Source organism: Sus scrofa, chromosome 13, assembly GCF_000003025.6.
Source record: "Sus scrofa isolate TJ Tabasco breed Duroc chromosome 13, Sscrofa11.1, whole genome shotgun sequence".
Classification (NCBI taxonomy): domain Eukaryota; kingdom Metazoa; phylum Chordata; class Mammalia; order Artiodactyla; family Suidae; genus Sus; species Sus scrofa.
In genome coordinates, this window is record NC_010455.5 from 23963591 (window position 1) to 23983587 (window position 19997).

At 42.6% G+C, this 19997-nt stretch overlaps 1 long non-coding RNA gene across 2 annotated transcripts; it reads left to right on the forward strand.

The window, feature by feature from the left end:
* On the forward strand, window positions 807-17759 carry LOC110256577. Of its 2 annotated transcripts, XR_002338218.1 has the most exons (4): window positions 807-1617; window positions 1941-2100; window positions 13599-13717; window positions 17389-17759. It is a non-coding gene; the product is annotated as an uncharacterized LOC110256577 (long non-coding RNA). The 2 variants fall into 2 exon arrangements; XR_002338217.1 differs by having other exon boundaries at window positions 807-2100.

Consider the following 19997-nt stretch of genomic DNA (forward strand, 5'->3'; position numbering starts at 1 on the left):
GACAAGGCCGGTGGCCTTGGAAAGCCGTGGCCCAGCAGGTGTCACTCTTGCTCCTCTCCAGGCTGGGAACCAGGGCCACACCCAGTTCTAAGGGGCCATTCACCTCACCTTCTCTCAGAGGTTAGGAACTCCTGAAGAGAGTAGTCACGTACAGACAGACAGGCTGGCAGAGAATCAGTTTGACAGGCAGGCGCACATGGGAGGGAAAGCCCGGCTTCAGGAGAGAAAATGCCTGCCTTGAGAGGACTTCTGTAAGAGAAGGCTGCGTGGGGAACATCCAGGAGGACAAGGAATGGATTCACCTAGTGCCCTTCCTGCCCCGTCACAGTCGGGGCCTCTGCAGGCAGACCTGAGTGCGTGTGCCTCTTTTAACCCACTGGAAATGAAAACGAGCAGGGCTCTCTGGGGCTCCTGGGTACAAGCCTTTCTCTTTCCCCCATTTCTTGTTTTCAGGGAATGAGCGTGTCAGCCTACAGGACCTTCCCTGAGTTCTAAAGGTCAAGTTCAAACAGTTGCTAATCAGGGAAGGGAGGAGATACAGAGACAAGGGAGAAATAGTCAAGAAATAAATAGTAGTGCATGGAGATCCCCCTTTGGCTCAGTGGAAACCAGTCCGACTAGTGTCCATGAGGATGCAGGTTTGATCCCTGGCCTTGCTCAGTGGGTTAAGGATCTGGCGTTGCCGTGAGCTGTGGTGTAGGTTGCAGACACAGCTTAGATCCCACATTGCTGCGGCTGTGGCATAGGCCAGCAGCTGCAGCTCCAATCCGATCCCTAGCCCAGGAACTTCCATATGCTGCAGGTGTGACCCTTTAAAAAAAGCAAAAAAAAAAAAAAAAAAAAAAAAGGCAAAGAAAAGAAACAATACTGCAGCCATGGGGCGGGGTCCTGGTTCCTCTTCAAGGAATATGCATAACAATAATTTCGAGTTCTTCTATAGAAATAAAACCCCCAACAAATGAAAGCCAGAGAGGAGGACCACCAGCACCAGTCCTGGGGCCACTAAACACCAACTTCAAAGAAGAATGAAAGTTTGCATCTACCCTGATCCTTATCGGTGGCCCTATTTTCTACTCCCAACTATTCTAAATACTTCCTGTTCTCTCCCAAAGCAGAGCATATATTTTAAGGCATTAGCCTGCTGTGGCCTCCTTTGCCTGGCAAAGCAATAAAGCTATTTTTTTTCCTCCTTCACCCAAACTCTGTCTCTCTGTTTCTATTTGGCACCCATGGACAGAAGCTGAGTTTCAGCAATAGGTGCACACCTAGAGCCCTGCTTTGCTAGGCTTCTGCCTCACCCTGAAATGCACAGCAACATTGACTCTACTAGTTTCTCTAAGACAAGGAAAATGGTAAAGCACAAGAATAGACAAGGGGTCTGCTGAGGGCGGAGGATCCAGTGGGCAGAAATGTGAGGTCATGAGGTCCACCAGCCCAAGGAACATCCCGCTCCCAATCAGAGTGAGAAATAAGTATTGCCTGCCATATAAAAGGTCTTCACAATCATCAGCCCTTGCAGCCCCCTCCAAGGATGAGCCAGTGAGCCCTGAGGAAACCCAGAAAGGAAACAAAGAATACCTGCCATCCTGCAGCCACCAGACTGCAGCCACTCGCAAGGTAAGCCCTGAGGAAACTCAGGATGTGAAAACAGGATACTAGCATATCAAAGGAGGGATTTCACAGAGCCCAAAGCTTGCCTCTTCCCACACATAGAAAAACACCAAATTCCTTAACTTGAGGTATCTAGTTTTCTGTTATTAGCAATAATCTTTCATTCCTACTACCTGCAACAAAAAGGAGTTTTGTTGCAAAACTCCTTTCCATCCTAGCTCCTCCCTCGTTTCCTGGGAGCAGATTTCTCAGGATTACTTAAGATGCTGCCTCCCTGACCTAAGTCCTCAGTTTTTTTCACTGAATAAAACATAACTTTCAACTTTTAGGTTGTGCATATTTTTTTAGTCGGCAGTTACGGTGACCAGTGACAAAGGAACCAGAGCAATCTTCTCTTCTTCGCCCGAACTCTGCAAGAATCCAGAGTCTTGGTACCAGCAGAGGCACTTTGGGTCATTCCACCTCCTTGGGGAGTCCAGACGAATTTGGGTGAGTCTCTCTTGATGCTGGGATCTCCATCTATTGGTTGATGAACCTACGTTTTATTCAGTAGTGTTAACACCTCTCTGGAGGAGTAGGTTATCCTTGAAACTTACTTTCAAGAAGAGGTGCCTGGGTTATCCTCACTGTAAGAGACACTGACACTGGGAGGGGGTTTGCTCATTTTGGACACTGAGCGGGTTATCCTCAAAGGACTGAGAAGATCTTACCTGGGTTAAGGAAGATTGGATTGGGCAGTTAGAGGGGAGACCTCATGTTGTTTTTCCTTGAACTGGCTATCTTAATAGAGTTCGTTGAAATAAAACCAAAATCATAGGAGAGCTTTTGCACTCTGAAGAAGGGCCTCTCTCTTCCAGGTCAGCAGCAGCTTTCTCAGGCAACTGAGAAACTTGCAGGAGTGGTTGGAGGCAAGGCCTCATGCCCTGCAGCTGTCCCTATGGGGAAACCCACTGACTTCATTAACAACCTGCTCAACCAGCCATTCTTTGATCTGAGCATTCATGGTGTCTGCTGTGCCAATGGGAGAACCTGAGACACATAAGAGGGAGCTAAGGCAATGCTGGCAAAAACCTAGAGGAGTAAGCTCTCAAGCAGCACCCTGGCACCACACGATCCTCACTAGCAACTTGATTTGGACAAACCAACTTCAGAATGGGAAATAAAACTTTTAAAACAAAAGAAAAAGGAATGACAGATTGCCAGCCTCCAACCCTACTCCAGCCAAGTTATGTATGCACAGAACTTACACTTAATTGGGAATTGAAGGAAGTCTTGCCCTAAAAATGAGGGGGCTATATGCAGTTAAGTTTAAAAAGCTGGCTTGATAAAAATGTTTTCGGGAGAGTTCCCACTGTGGTGCAGTGGGTTTATAATCTGGCTTGTCTCTGTGGCATTGCCAGTTTGATCCCTGGCCTGGCACAGTGGGTTAAGGATCCAGCATTGCCACAGCTTTGGCATAGGTAGCAGATGTGGTTCAGATTTGATCCCTGGCCCAGGAACTTCCATATGCCACAGGTCCAGCCAAAAGAAAAAAAAAAAATCAGAATTCTGACTTTAAACAGAGGCCTTCTATGGGGAACTTGCATTCCTGTGTCTTTGGGATGTAAATGTTCTACCTAATCTTCATAATACTGCACTGTGTGTGCGTGTGTGTATGTGTATGTGACTGTGTATCCTTGCGTTTTGAAAACTTGACCTCTGCCATCCTATTTGAGAGTAAATTCTCTGGATCTTACTTAGGTGACCTCCTCCCCACACACTTACAGGGAAGCCTGTTGTGTCTTATTGATTTGAATCATTATTAATATATTTCAGTAATGGCCAAGTTGATGTATCCTTTATATTGGAGAAACTTCTAAATTCATAAATTTCTAGAGTACTCTCATTATAAACAACTGTTTTCTGGGTACCTATAAAAACAAAAGTCAAATTAAAGGTGGAAAAAAGAAATATACCCAAGAACTTCCTTAGTTTAAATCAAACAAAGAAATTCTCAACAAAATTTTAGCCAACCAAATCCAACACTGAAGAAAGATGATACACCATGACCATGTGAACTGGGATTCATCCCAAGTTCACAAGGGTGGTTCAACATATGCAAATTAATCAATGTCATATACCACATTAACAAAAGAAAAACTGGACAGCCATATGTAAATCAGTGAAACTAGAACACACCCTCACACCATACACAAAAATAAACTCAAAATGGCTTAAAGACTTAAATGTAAGACAAGGCACCATAAACCTCCTAGAAGAGAACATAGGCAAAACATTCTCTGATATCAACCATACAAATGTTTTCTTAGGTCATTCTCCCAAAGCAATAGAAATAAAAACAAAAGTAAACCAATGGGGAGTTCCCACCATGGCTCAGCAAAAACTTATCTGACTAGTAACCATGAGGACGTATGTTCCATCCCTGGCCTTGCTTAGTGGGTTAAGGATCCAGTGTTGCTGTGAGCTGCGGTATAGGTTGCAGATACAGCTCAGATCCTGAGTTGCTGTGGTGTAGGCCAGCGGCTACAGCTCCAATTCGACCCCTAGCCTGCGAACCTCCATATGCTGCTGGTATGGCCCTAAAATAAGTAAATAAATAAATAAACAAACAAATAAACCAATGGGACCTAATCAAACCTAAAAGCTTTTGCACAGCAAAGGAAGCCATAAAAAAACCCAAAAGACACCCTCAGAATGGGAGAAAATAGTTGCAAATGATGCAACCAACAAGGGTTTAATCTCTAAAATATACAAACAACTCATACAACTCAACAGCAAAAGAAAAAAAAAAATTGAAAAATGGGCAGAAGACCTAAATAGACATTTCTCCAAAGAAAACATACGGATATACAGCAGGCACATGAAAAAAGGCTCAACATCACTAATTATTAGAGAAATGCATTCAAAACTACATTGAGGTACCACCTCATACCTGTCAGAATGGCTATCATTAATAAGTCTGCGAAAATCAAATGCTGGAGAGGGTGTGGAGAAAAGGGAACCCTCCTACACTGTTGGTGAAAATGTAAATTGGTACAACCACTATGGCAAACAATATAGAGATACCTCAAAAAACTAAATGTAGAATTACCATATGACCCAGAAATCCCACTCCTGGGCATATATCCGGGCAAAACTACAATTCAAAAGGATAAATGCACCCATATTTTCATAGGAGCACTATTCACAATAGCCAGGACATGGAAACAACCTAAGTGTCCACTGACAGATGAATGGATTAAGAAGAAGTTGTACATATACACAATGGAATACTACTCAGCCATAAAAATGAATGAAATTATGCCATTTGCAGCAACATGGATGCAACTAGAGATTCTCATACTAAGTAGAGTAAGCCAGAAAGAGAAAGGCAAATACCACATGTTATCACTTATATGTGGAATCTAAAGTATGGCATAAACAAACCTATCTACAGAACAGAAACAGGTTCACAGACATGGAGAGCAGATTCGCAGTTCCCAACGGGGAGGGGGAGGGAGTGGGATGGACTGAGAGTTGGGGGTTAGTAGATGCCAACTATTACATTTAGAATGGATAAGCAATGAGGTCCTGCTGTACAGCACAGGGACTATATCCAATCTCTTGGCATAGAATTCGATAGAAGATAGTATGAGAAAAAGAATGTATATATATGTATGACTGAGTCACTTTGCTATACAGAGGAAATTGTCACAACATTGTAAATAACTGTAATTTTTAAAAATTAAAAATCAATTAATCAAACAGAAAAACCAGTTTGGGAAGCTTATTTGTGGTCTTTGCTTCCCCTCAGTGGATCTTATAAATGCTAATGAAAACATTAGAATAATTAGTGTTAACATAAAAAAAAAAAAACCTTTAAGGAAAGTCTAGGTACTTGTTTGCAACAAGGTAGAATTTTTTGAAATAGTGTAAATGAATAAAGAAATCTTTAGATGGTTATTTAAAATGAGATAAATAAAAATGACATGTATGGAATTGAAACATAAGATTTTACTATTATACTACCTAAGGTTAGCTGGGTCAAAAGGGGCCCCTTACTTGTCCCCAACATTAACAGCCAAACAATTTTGCTCTGTTTACCCCAGTTTTAGAATATATATTTAAGGGGATGGGGAAAAATTCTATACTGAGATACCTGACCAGTGATTACTTGGTGACAGGGGCAATAGTTAGGCCAAGGATCTGAGCTCCTTGGCTCACATCCCCTCTAGGGAACCCCAGAGCTTTATATAAAAATAGATTAAATGGACAGGAATAAACGGAAAAAAAGTCTTCTAAAAACTCCTCATGTAAGATCAAAATCTTGTCGATTAGATCCTAATGAAAGCTAAAGTTTAAGGTATAAGTTGACAGAACTGCAATGAAAGTATATGAAATCAGTATATTTAAATATGCTTTATATAAGATGGCTACATCACTTTAGTTATATTATGGGATAGATATTCATTTCACTGGGGAATACTTGCTCTTTAGGAAATACTTGCTCTTTAGGAAATACTTGCCCTTTAGGAAATACTTGCCCTTTAGGAAATACTAATTTAACATACTAAAGGAAGAGTTCCCTTTGTGGCTCAGCAGGTTAAGAACCCAACTAGTATCCATGAGGATATGGGCTTGATCCCCAGCCTCACTCAGTAGGTTAAGGATCTGGAACTGCCACAAGCTATGGCAACAGGTCACAGATGTGTCTTGGATCCAGTGTTGCTGTGGCATTGACCTGCAATTGCAGCTATTCAACCCCTAGCCCAGAAACTTCCATATGCTGCAAATGTGGCCATAAAAACAAAATACAAACCAAAAACATACAGACAAAAAAAAAAAAAAAAGAAACCAATTGGGTTACCTGAGTCATAAGTAAAAACCAAGAACTAATATTCAGGGCTTAAAAAATAATAATAATTAAAAAAATAAAAATAATGGGAGTTCCCACTGTGGCATGGTGGGATCTGTAGCATCTTTGGAGCACTGGGTTGCAGGTTTGATCCCTGGCCACCTGCACAGCCGATTAGGGATCAGGTGTTGCTGCAGCTGTAACATAGGTCAAAACTGCTGCTCAGATCTGATCCCTCACTCGGGAACTCCATATGCTGCAAGGTGGCCAAAAAAGAAAAAAATAATTGTGATTTTGCTCTAGGTTTATCTTGTAAATTCAGAAGCCCTTTGCTGAATGCTCTATACAAGCTTTTGAAGACACGATAAATTAAACCTAAAATAAAACACAGAACTCTTAATTTCAGTTTCATTAGATATCTCCATGATAGAAAAAATATAGTTTGGCAAATCAATCTTTTAGTATAGTTTAGGTAACAGATTCCTGTTTTTGTTTTTTTTTAAACTAAAGCGACAGTCTTTCTCTTACAAATCTCTACAAACCAGAATATAAATATATACCACAATGGCCTGAGACTGAGCCTAATTAGTTCAATCAGGCAGCATCTGAAACCAAGGGAAAAAAAATTGAAAAAGTGGCAGTTTTAAAATTCAAAGTGCTGGAAATGCTCCCTCAGCCAAACCTTACTGATAGTAAAGCCTTAGTCTTCAGAGCAAGCAAATTTAATATATTACAACTGTTTTTTGTAAACTAGTGAGTTTATATTGTGATTCCTAATTCATAAGTAAGTTTTCCTTTTTTCAGGTACAGCCATAGGAGTTCCTGTCGTGGCTCAGTGGTTAATGAATCTGACTAGCAATCATGAGGTTGTGGGTTTGATCCCTGGCCTCGCTCAGTGGGTTAAGGATCTGGCGTTGCCCTGAGCTGTGGTGTGGGTCACAGACGTGGCTTGAATCTGGCGTTGTTGTGGCTGTGGCGTAGGCCAGCGGCTACAGCTCTGATTAGACCCCTAGTCTGGGAACCTCCATTTGCCTCAGGTGCGACAGAAAGACACAAAAAAAGTACAGCCATAAGATCTGTAGGTTGTTTTTTTTTTTTTTTTTGTCTTTTTTCATTTCTTTGGCCACTCCCAAGGCACATGGAGGTTCCCAGGCTAGGGGTCAAATCGAAGCTATAGCCACCAGCCTACGCCAGAGCCACAGCAACGTGGGATCCGAGCCACGTCTGCAACCTACACCACAGCTCACGGCGACGCTGGATCCTTAACCCACTGAGCAAGGCCAGGGACCGAACCCACAACCTCATGGTTCCTAGTTGGATTCATTAACCACTGAGCCACCACGGGAACTCCCAAGATCTGTAGTTTTTCTTGTTAATATGTTTGTGTGCACAATATACATGAGATATTTCTATCTCTGGGAGGTGTTTTCAAAATTGAATTTATAAAGAGCTCTATTTAATTGATTGAAAAGTAAACACATCCTGCTGAACAGCATTGAGAACTATGTCTAGATACTCATGTTGCAACAGAAGAAAGGGTGGGGGAAAAACTGTAATTGTAATGTATACATGTAAGGATAACCTGACCCCCTTGCTGTACAGTGGGAAAATAGAAAAAAAAAAAAAAAAAAGTAAACACAGGTTATAATCAATAAGTTAATAGCTGTTATTAAAGTTAGTATAAGTTTGTTGGTCTAATCAACACATGTCTGTAGAGTCATTAACACTAAGCATAATATTTTTATTGTACCCAGGTTTAATAGAAGTCAAATAAGACCTTTATCGGCTGCAAATTTTTCAGTAAGGAAAATCACTTGATATGATGAAACTTTAAAGTAAAGGTAAACAAGATAAGAGCTTTGGGGTAATCTCTTTAAAATAATTATATTTTTAAAATGTCTGCTTAAGTTGATCTCTCCAGATATTTGGTAACTTAAAGTTCGAAAGTTGTGCCAGTTTAAGAGATGAAAATTTATTGAATAGCTAGGTCATTCCCAAATAAAATAAGATACTGAGACATTAATTACTAAACAGAGACTAAAGGTATTTAGGACTATTACTTACTATATTTGGAGCCACCCTGAGATGTTCTCTATAAGAAAACAAATGTTTTAGAAATTATCATTGGCATTTGATACAGAGATAATATTCACCAATCTGCAGAATACTAATGTAAAAGACAGTCCATAATTACTTCTTAGTTTTCACTAAAAGTTAAGGTTTCTTAAAAAGGGTTGAGGATTCTGGGGTTCCCATTGTGGCTCAGTGGTAACAAACCCAACTAGTATCCATGAGGATGAGGGTTCAATCCCTGGTCCCACTCAGTGGGTTAAGGATCCCAAGTTGCCGTGAGCTGTGGTGTAGGTTGTAGATGTGGCTCGGATCCTGCCTTGCTGTGGCTGTGGTGTAGGCCAGCAGTTGCAGCTCTGATCTGACCCTAGCCTGGGAACCTCCACATGCCACAGGTGCAGCTATAAAAAGCAAATAAATAAATAAATAGCTAATAGAAATAATAAAGAAACATTTCAGTACACAGTAGGATAGTAGGAAGTGGTGACTTAAAAAATGTATACGACCTAAAAGGCTTGTTTTAATTATTATTATTTGTCTTTTTATGGCCACACCTGCAACATATGGAAGTTCCTAGGCTAGGAGTCGAATGGGAGCTGTAGCCGCCAGCCCACAACACAGCCACAGCATCGCTGGATCCAAGACGCATCTTCAACCTATACCACGGCTCATGGCAACGCTGGATCCTTAACCCACTGAGGGAAGCCAGAATCAAACCCATGTCCTCATGGATACTAGTGGGGCTCATTACTGCTGAGCCACTATAGGAACTTCTGAACCTGTTGTGTTTTAAAAATCTTTGACTCGCCCCTGAACTGTCTGCATTTTTTGCTGGAGGCCCCCATGGAAAAGCTTCTTGAATTGCTTTGAGAGTTCCTTGAATGCAGTTGTGCTCCCATCCCAAGGGTGATCTTTGGAGACCCTGCACCTGGTCCCAGGATACCCACTTAAGTGACTGTGTACAAGCCCCTGAGTCCTCGTGTTGTGAAGCAAAAGGCTTTTCCTTTAGTCTCCCAGGCCTTCCCTCAGTCTTAAAAGGCTGACTCAAGAGTTAATGATTAAGGGAGTTCCTGCTGTGGCACAGCAGAAACAAATCTGACTAGTATCCATGAGGATGTGGGTTCAGTCCCTGGCCTCGCTCAGTGGGGTCGAGGATCTGGCGTTGCTGTGAGCTGTGGTGTAGGTCGCAGACACGGCTTGGATCCCATGTGGCTGTGGCTGTGGCTGTGGCCGGCAGCTACAGCTCAGATTTGACCCCTAGCCTGGGAACTTCCATATGCTGTGGGTGCAAAAAAAAAAAAAAGTTGATGACTACGAAATACTGTAACAGCTAAAAACTAGTTAAAACAGTCTGTGTTATGTTATGCCCTGCCTTGGCCCACTAACTTCCTCTAACTGGCTTTTTACAAATGATTTCTTCCTTGCTTAAATACTTTCTTTTACTAATGATTACTTTCTAGTTGGAGTTTTATTGTGGGCCTAGTGTTTTCCTTTGAAACACCCCCTAAAGTCCCCTTCCTTTTGTGAGCAAATTTCACTGCAGGGAGAAAGTCAAGGTGTGATAACCCTAAGAACCACCAGAAACAGTCACTAGACCACCAGACTCCAGCCTTGATGACTTTGAAATAATCTATGGAGGGAGAAGAAAGCAAGCACCCTAATCCTTTTCACCAGCCCTGTTTTGTTTTTGTTTTTTGTTTTCTGTTTTCTTGGGTTTTTTTTTAGCTAAACCTATAAAACCCCTTGCTAAAGGGAGGACACAGTTTTGAAGGTGTAAGCCTGCTGTTGTTTCTGCTTTACCCAAAATTCTGTCTCTGAGACTCAATTGGTACTGGTGTACAGGAGGCTGGGTTTTGACTACAACCTGGGCTGGAAGAACAGTCGGGAGGACCTGCAGAAAGGCAGGCAGCTGGCACACAGAGGATTCCTGAAAACTGCTCATTCTTCTCTGTCTTTATTGGCAGCTGCTTTTTTCCTGACCCTCTATGTGCCAGATAATTGATTCTGAACAGTATGTTCGAGGCACATAGGCTGATGCCACATCTCACAGATGATGTCATTTGGAACCTCACTGTGATGGAAGGGCACACGCTTCCTTGTACAGTGAGTCAGAGCCATGCAACAGTTGACCAACCGTAGTTGTGGGCAGATATTTTCAAAACCGCTTTTGAGTCATTCTTTCTACCCTCCCTCTAACTGTGTGAGTAGCAGAGCTGGCTGGCTGGAGGCTGAGCCCACGCGTGCGTGCCTGCCCATTTCCTGCTCTGCATGACTTGAAGGAGGGACCAGGTCCTCTCTAGGACCTCTCCAGGCTGCACACCTAGTGCGCCTGCTCTCTGACTGACTACCCAGTTCTAGCAGATTTATGACATTCTCTTGTAGATATACTCCACAGAGCCCTGAGCTGGGACTGGGGACAAGGCATGCAGAACTTTGAATTCCACTGGAGGCTTCCCAGAGACACACCTATGCCAAACCCTGGGAGGGATGAAAGGAAAAGACAGAGGGAGAGAAATAAATAGAGAAAGAAGGAGAATTTCCAGGTAATTTAGGCAATGAGAAGGTCTAGAAGCGCCCTCCTGGTACAGAACACCTAAGACACTGGATAATTATTTTAAAACACCTTTTAAAATCAATGACCAATGTGGCAGAAAGGTAAGGGGAGTCCCCAGAGCCTAGGATGCCGATCCAGAGAGGTGAGGGGAGGTGGCACCTGAATGGCCTGGGGCACCCTGTGGTCCCTCAGGTCTGGAGCCTGGTCTTTATGGCTTAACCCCTGCCCAAGGAGGATGGAGACTAGGTCTGGGCTGGGAAGGATATGACCTCTGTCTGAGGCCCACACTGAGCCTGATTCCCCAAAGCACAGCCCTTTCAATGCCTGTTTTAACTCCTTCCCTAGAAAACAAAGGCCTAGGCAAAGCCTGTGTAGAAATGCCATATTGGGGCGTGTGATTCAAGGGAAGTGATGTTAGGAGAGAAAAAGCAATACAAAGTGGTTTATTCCTGAGCTGGCTACAGCCTCATGAGAAAGTAAGGCTGGTCCCCTGGTCATGTGGGACTTTTGCTAGGGCCCCAGGGAACTGCTGCCTCCTAGAGCATTGCCTGCAAGGACAAAAGACAAGCAGTTTAATCATCAGTTTTTCTGTCTCTTTGGTCCACATTCCCCTGGCATTCACATCCCTGCATCTGTGGGTTGTGTAACCTGAGCTCTCTGCGCAGCTGATGGGAAAGCCAGAGGCTCCATGGGTGTAGGCAGGTCAGACCTAGAAGCAGAGCTGTCATGTCCCTGGTGCTGTGGGCATGACTGGGGCTGCCCAACAGCCTTCACCTCATCCCCGGGGAAACTGAGATGCTGGCAGTACCAGGAATTGAGGCTCAGGAGGTGGAGACCTACACTTAGAATGCTGGGGACCGTATGGGCCCCCACTGGGGTGCTCTGGCTGGGAGGCAGCCAGTGTTCAGAAGGCCAGCGAGGCTGAGCAGTCCTGGGGAGGCACCTGAGCTGGGTCCAGGTTAAAATCTATAGAGACAGATGGTTGATTAATAAATTGCTATTTACAAAGGTATGGGCACGTAGATGCACCACAGGGACAAGTGCAGTAACCTGGACCCCACATTATAAGGGCAAGGTGAGCTACTACCTTTAGGCTTAAAAGGACAAAGGGAAGGAGAGATTTCCAGAACTAGAAGCAGGAGTGAGTGCAGTAGATAACTTTGAGAGGCACAGGGATCTTGTGGTGAGGAGCCCAGTCAAGCTGAGGCAACTTCACAGGAAGGGATCCAGAAGGTTAAATACCTAATGTGGTCAAGTAGATCCAAATGGGCAGAGCAGAATGGAAAAGGGTTTACTCTAGAGGAGTAAACTGAAGCTATCTGGCATAACCATAGGTAACACTCCAAGTCATATGAGTTCACAATCAAAATCAAAGCACAGGAGTTCCCGTGTGGCACAGCAGAAACGAATGCAACTAGTATCCTTGAGGATGCAAGTTTGACCCCTGGCCTAACTCAGGGGGTCAAGGATCTGGTGTTGCCATGAGCTTCGGTGTAGGTCACAGACACGGCTTGGATCTGGCATTGCTGTGGCTGTGGCTGTGGCCGGCAACTATAAACGCCAGTTTGACCCCTAGCCTGGAACTTCCATACTGCCATGGGTGTGGTCCTAAAAAGCAAAAAAAAAAAAAAAAAAAAAAATCGAAGCGCACACAGAACCAAGCCAGCATGAATCAGAATTAATCAAAAAAATCAAGCCTCAAAACCAAACCCATGAGGACTTTGGATACAGAAATTGTAAATAAAGACTCTAAAATGAATATGTCAATGTATTTAAAGAAATAAAGAAAGGTAGTGGAATATGATGAAGAGATATAAAGCCATCTATCAAAAACAATTTGTGTCATATGAAAAGCAATAGACATTCTGAAAATGAAAATTACAAACTGAAGATATAAAATGCAACAGAGGAGTTGAGATTAAATACAGGAGAATAATTTATGAACTTTAAGAAAGATGTGGAAGTTCCCTTCGTGGCTCCATGGTTAACAAACCTAACTAGGATCCATGAGGATGCGGGTTCAATCCCTGGCCTCGCTCAGTGGGTTAAGGATCCACTGTTGCCATGAGCTGTGGTATAGGCTTGAATCCCATGTTGCTGTGGCTGTGGCATATGCTGGCAGCTGTAGCTCCGATTAGACCCCTAGCCTGGGAACTTCATATACCTTAGGTCGGCTCTAAAAAGCAAAAAAAAAAAAAAAAAAAAAAAAAAAAAGGAGAAAGAGAAAGATATGAAGGAGAGGTTAGGGCACATGGAACACAATTGAGGCAGTGTGAGCCTCTCTCTAACCAAGATTTTGGAAGACTCTGGTGGGCAGACTCTTAAGATGGTCCAGTGCTCCCCCTTCCTGCTATTCACTCTCTTGTGTGATCCCCTTCTCTTGAGCTGGACAGGACCTGCAATTTGCTTTTAACTAATGGACTATGGATGTTGCAAAGGTGATGCGATATCATTTCTGTGAATTATGTCACACTGTATTACAATGATTGTCCTGCTAGCACCCTCTCTCAGTAGACTCTTTCCCCACAGGGTTTGATGGAGCAAGTAGCTGATGCATCTTGGAAAGAAGTGTTTGAGGACAGAAGGTGAGAATCACCTCAATTTCAAGATATGATGAGCAGCTGGGGAGAGGACAACGCAAGACATGGGTAAGATTCCAGTGGTATCTCTAATGTTTAGGAGCCATTAAACTAGCAAAAGACTGAAGAAGATGCCATGATCATACTTTGAAAGAGAGTCTGAAGAGGAGCGGGGTGAAGTAGGTACTAAGCCTGAGATTTTAAGGCTGGGCATACACACAAACTTTTAGTCTCCAACATAAAAAACCATGAGTTGGCACCTTATTAGCAGGTGGATTCCACTCCATCCAGAGGCAGTCATTAATGTCATCATGGCAGAGTGCCATTGTTGAGGTGTTACCAAACCAAACTTGGATCTGCTTGACCATGTGCAGTAAAGTCAATCTACTAACACAGGGTTGTGATGAAGGGAAGTGCAGCATTTTTCATAAGGCACCAGGTAAGGAGTCCAGGGTCAAAAAACCCCAACTCCCCGATAGATTTCAGGGAGGCATTTTTAAAGGCAAGGTGAGGAGGGATACCCCAGGGTATGTGATCATCTTGTGCACCCTAGTAAACGAGTCACACTAAGATTTGACGTGGTGAAATTTCAAAAGTCTATGGATAAAGGAAAGATCCTAGAAGAGGGGACAGCATGGTGGGGAAAAAGGAGGGGGGAGGTGGGGAGAGGTCACTTCAGAAAGAGGAAGAATACAAAACCATTAGACTTCTCAACAGCAGATGGAATTGCTTGAAAATAGCAGAGCAGTGCCTTTAAAATTCTAGAAGAAAATGATATTCAGCCTAGAATTTTTTCCCAGCAAATTATCACTCAAGTGTAAGAGCAGAAAAAAAGACTTCAGTCATGCAAGAACTAAATGAAAGCACTGCTTAGGTTCCTTTCATAGGAAGTTACTGCAGGGTGTGCTTCAGCCAAACAGAGAGGAAACCAAGACATAGAGGTCAAGAAAATGGCATTCTAGCCAGGAGGGTAGAAAAGGGAGATGCAAGGATAATAACTTGGGACAGGAGGGATAGGAGAAAAGGAGAGAAGTAACCAGTGGAATATTGGGCATTTGGAAAAATTATTGCAAGTCATTGGGATAATTGGTAGGAACATGTAAAAAAAAATAATTTTAGGCACATAGAAAATTAAGCAAATAAATAAAAGACCAACAAAGGAAAAACAAAAAATAGTTTAATAAAATAAATGGAATAATATTTTTTATGTTGTAACTATAATCATGTTATGTGAGGTTAAAGGAGGCATGATGAGTAAGAGAAATAAATCTTCAACCTTCTCAACAGCAAACCAATAGAAAATAAAAGTTATGAATTGAGAAATAGCAGGATAAGCCTACTATTTATAAATTTCAATGGTAAATATCAGAGGAGAAAAACAACTCAAAATACTTTTGGTGATCTTCCGTCAAGTATGGGGCTAGTGTGGTGGTTGGGGACAAGGGGCAGCTATATTGTTATAAACCTTGCTATTTAATTTTTTTGCATATATTACTGGGCTAAAAATAAGAATTAATTACAACTTAAAAATCCCCTGCGTACCACTTTCCCTCCCGACCCCAGAAAAATCACATGAACTGACCTTTCCGTATTTCGTAGGTCATATAGCTATTTTTATTTCTCTTCTGATGTTTATCTGGAAATAAAACCATTCTGATGTTTTCAATGAACCCTGTGACTCATACCTGGAGAGGTATTAGTGTTTATGACCTCAGAGATTTCTACACCTCTCCTGTTCTTGTGAAGGACTTTGTGGCCCTCCTTTCTCTTTTTGAATCTCCCACCTCCTGGCAGGTTTCAGGGGCTGGGAGAATGGTTATTCCACACCAAACAGTGGGCAGTGTTTTTGTAAGAGCATTGAGGTATGACTTCTTATAAAGGGGTTGGTTAGGGTAGGGTTGTGATCTGTAGCAGGTTCCCTAGTGCTCCTGGAAATCTAGCATTTTCATAGAGCTTTGGTACCTGGGCTTGACATTTTGCCATTTATTAGCTCTGCGACCTTGGACAAATTACTTAGCTGATTTAAGCCTCTACTTCTTTAACGAAATGCGAATAGGAGTTCCCTGGCGGCTCAGTGGGTTAAGGATCTGGCCTGTCACTGCTGTGGCTTGGATCACTGAGTTCCATTACTGGCCCAGGAACTTGTGTGCTATGGGCACAGCCAAAACAGAAACACAATGGGAATAGTAATATGAACTCCTCCTTCTTAGAGTTTTGGTGAGGATTAAATGGAATATTGTATGTGACCATATTTGTAGTGTACTGATTTGGAATTGTCAGTATGTTGGCTATGATCAGTATTATCTATAAGAACAATGTTGGGACTCTATGCAGATCATGCATTTAGCATGAATGTACCAAAAATAATTCAGTATGTGTGTTCATGCACACGTGTGTGTGTGTGTGTGTGTGTGTGTGTGTGTGTGTGTGTGTGTGTTTGATTTCCCTTGAGACTTTCTCTTTGACCCATGGGTTATTTAGGAGTATATTGTTAAAAAAAAAAAAAAAAAGGAGTTCCCATTGTGGCTCAGTGGTAACGAATCGTACTAGTATCCATGAGGACACAGGTTCGATCCCAGGCCTCGCTTAGTGGGTTAAGGATCTGGTGTTGCTGTGAGCTGTGGTGTAGGTCGCAGATGCAGCTTGGATCCAGCATCGCTATAGCTATGGCGTAGGCAGCTCTGATTCAACCCCTGGCCAGGGAACTTCCATGTGCCACAGGTTCAGCCCTAAGAGAAAGAAAAAAAAAAAAAGTATATTATTTACTTTCTAAGTGTTTGTAAATTTTTCTGTTGATTTCTAGTTAGGTTCCATTATGGTCAGAGAATACATTCTGTATGATTTAAATTCATTTAAACTTGTTGAGATTTATTTTATGACCCAGAATTTGGTCTTTAATAGTATTTGATCTTTGGATACATTTTGAAAAGAATGCGTATTCTGCTGTTGTTGAGTGTTGTATAAATGTTAATTAGATCCTGTTAGTCAAGGGTGAAGTTGAGTTCTTCTATATCCTGATTTTCTGTCTAGCTGCTTTATCTGTTGTTGAGGGAGGGTTGTTAAAATCCACAATTATAATTGTTGATGTGTCTTTTTCTCCTTTAGTTCTATCAGGTTTTGCTTCATATATTTTATAGCTCTGTTGACTGGTGCATACACGTTTGCAGATACTATCTATGTCTTCTTGGTGGATTGACCCTGAAACAGAGCAGGACCCTATGGTCCTTCCCCCAACGCCCAATGTCCTCCACCTGCCCTTTGCAGTAAATTTTATTTTATTTATTTTATTTTTAAATTTTTTGTCTTTTTGCCTTTTCTAGGGCCGCTTCCACGGCATATGGAGGTTCCCAGGCTAGGGGTCGAATCAGAGCTGTAGCCGCCGGCCTATGCCAGAGCGACAGCAACGCAGGATCCAAGCCGTGTCTGCAACCTACACCACAGCTCATGGCATCGCCGGATCCTTAACCCATGAGCAAGGCCAGGGATCAAACCCGCAACCTCATCGTTCCTAGTCGGATTCATTAACCACTGAGCCACAACGGGAACTCCTGTAGAAAATTTTAGCCAAAGAATAAATTCAATCAGAGAAGTGAGAACATACAGAAGCAAAGGAAAACAGTCAAACAAGACCAAGTAATGATAGTTTAGTCATCAAATGAACTCAAGGACATTTAGTTCCTCCCCAAAGTCTATAAATCAAATTCTGAGCCATAACCTTTGAGCTGTTTTTTTTTTTTTAGATACTGAAACCCCCACCTGATGGAAGAAGTTAAATACATCATGACCAGACTGTAACCATGACATAAGCTACCACAATTCTGAGAACTGGCCTCAAAGAAATGGGAATGAACCGACCCTGGAACATTACTTAAAGCAATAGAGATTGGAGTTGCCACTGTGGTGCAGTGGGTTAAGAATTCAGCTGCACCAGCTTGGGTTGTGGCAGAGGCACAGTTTGATCCCTGGCCTGGGATCAAAGATCCAGCATTGCTGCAGCTGCTATGTAGTTCACAGCTTTAGCTCAGCTTCAGTCCCTGGCCTGAGGAACTGCCTTATATTGTGGGTGTGACCATAAAACAAGAAAGCAAACAGTAACCCTGAAGTTTTGATGTAGGAGTCTCTATATATACACAAGATTGTTTAAAGTTATTGGTCTCTTAATTGCAAGTGCATCTCCAGTGTCCTGCATTTGTACCCTCCTCTTCTCACGATTTCTGGTTTTGGTGGCATATTTGTGCCCAGATGATTTCCTACCTTTATTGTATGTATGCCTTTACTGGTGAACCTGGTCATTTGTAATATTTTTGTTTCTAGTTGTGGCCTTTTCTTTTCCACCTAGACAAGTTCCTTTAGTATTTGTTGTAAAGCTGGTTTAGTGGTGCTGAATTCTCTTAGCTTTTGCTTGTCTCTAAAGCTTTTGATTTCTGCTTCAAATGTGAATGAGAGCCTTGCTGGGTAGAATAATCTTGGATGGAGGTTTTTTTCCTGTCATCAGTTTAAGTATATTGTGGCACTCCCTTCTGGCCGGCAGAGTTTCTGCTGAAAAATCTGCTGATAACCTTATTGGGGTTCCCTTGTATATTATTTCTTTCTTTTCCCTATCTGCTTTCAGTATTTTCTCTTTGTCTTTAATTTTGGTCAGTTTGATTTATATGTGTCTTCCTTGGGTTTATCTTATATGGTACTCATTGTGCTTCCTGGATTTGAGTGAGTGATTCCTTTCCCATGTTAGGGAAGTTTTTGGCTATTATCTCTTCAAATATTTTTTCTGGACTTTTTCTCTCTCTTCTCCTCTGGCACCCCTATAAAACGTATGTTGTCCCAGAATTCTCTTAGACTGTCTCCATTTCTTTTCAATCTTTTTTCTCTTTTCTGTTCCATATCAGTGATGTGCACTAGTCTGTCCTCCACCTCACTTATTCTTTCTTCTGCCTCCTGTACTCTGCTGTTGGTTACTTGTAATGAATTTTTTATTTCAGTTATTGTATTTTGCATCTCTGCTTGCTTAATACTTAAATCCTGTATTTCTTTGCTCAGTGTTGCTTGTAATTTATCAATCTTTGCCTTCAGTTTATTTCCAGTGTCTTGAATCATCTTCACTATAATCAGTCTAAAGTCTTTTTCATGGAGATTGATAATCTCCAGATCACTTAACTGTTTTTCTGGGTTTTTTTCTTGCTCCCTTATCTGAGTCATAATTCTCTGCCTTTTCATTTTGTACAGATTTTTGGTATGGTCTCCTTTTTGCAGACAATAGAGTTGTAGCCTTTCCTGCTTCTGATGTCCACCCCCTTGTGGCTGAAGTCGGTTCAAGGGCTTACTGTAGGCTTCCTGATGGGAGGAACTTGTGCCTGCCCACTTGTAGGTGGAGCTGATTCTTATCCCTCTGGTGGGTGGGGCTTTGTCTCTGGATAATATTAGAGGCACTATGTGCCTGGGGAAGTCTTTAGGCAGCCTGTTTACTGATGGGTGAGGCCAGATTTTTCCAAAATGGCCACCTCTAGAGGAACACACACTGATGACTATTCCAGAGACCTTTGCCTCCAATGTCCTTCCCCCATAACCTGCCACAGTCACCTCCTGTTTTCCCAGAAGATCCTTTAAGAACTGCAGTTAGGTCTAACCCAGATTCCTGCGGAGTCTCTGCTTTTCCCTGGGACCCTGTGCACATGAAATCCTGTGCACGCCTTTCAAGAATGGGGTCTCCATTTCCCCCAGTCCTGTGGAACTCCTGCACACAAGCCCCACTGGCATTCAATGCCAAATGCTCTGAGGGCTCCTTCTCCCACGGCCAGATCCCAGGCGTGAGGGCCTGACATGGGGCTCAGAACTCTCACTCTTATAGGTGAGTCTCTGTGATACAGGTACTTTCCAGTCTGTGGGCTGCCCACCTGGTGGGTATGGGGTTGCTTATATTGCATAATCACCCCTCCTACCATCTTGATGTGGCCTCCTCTTTGTCTTCTGGAGTGGGATATCTTTTTTTGATAGTTTGCAGTCTGTTTGGTTGAAGGTTGTTGAGCAGTTAGTTGTAATTTTGTTGCTTTTATGAGAGAAGGTGAGCTCCAGTCCTTCTACTCTGCCATCTTCCAAACAAGTTAACAAATAAAAACAATAATGATGACTCTGGTCAGACCTCCACATGACTGACTACACAATGCCTGTCTGTGACAGCTGACTGGTATTCCTGCATGTAGCCCCCTCCCTCCACCTATACACCCCTGAAACTCCCCTTTAAAAGATCCTGTCCCTGGTTGTCAGTTGGGGGAGTCGGCCTTTGGACATGAGTCTTGCATGCCCCACCTCCAGTTGCCAGCCTCCCAAACAAAGCAAACTTTCCTTTCCACCA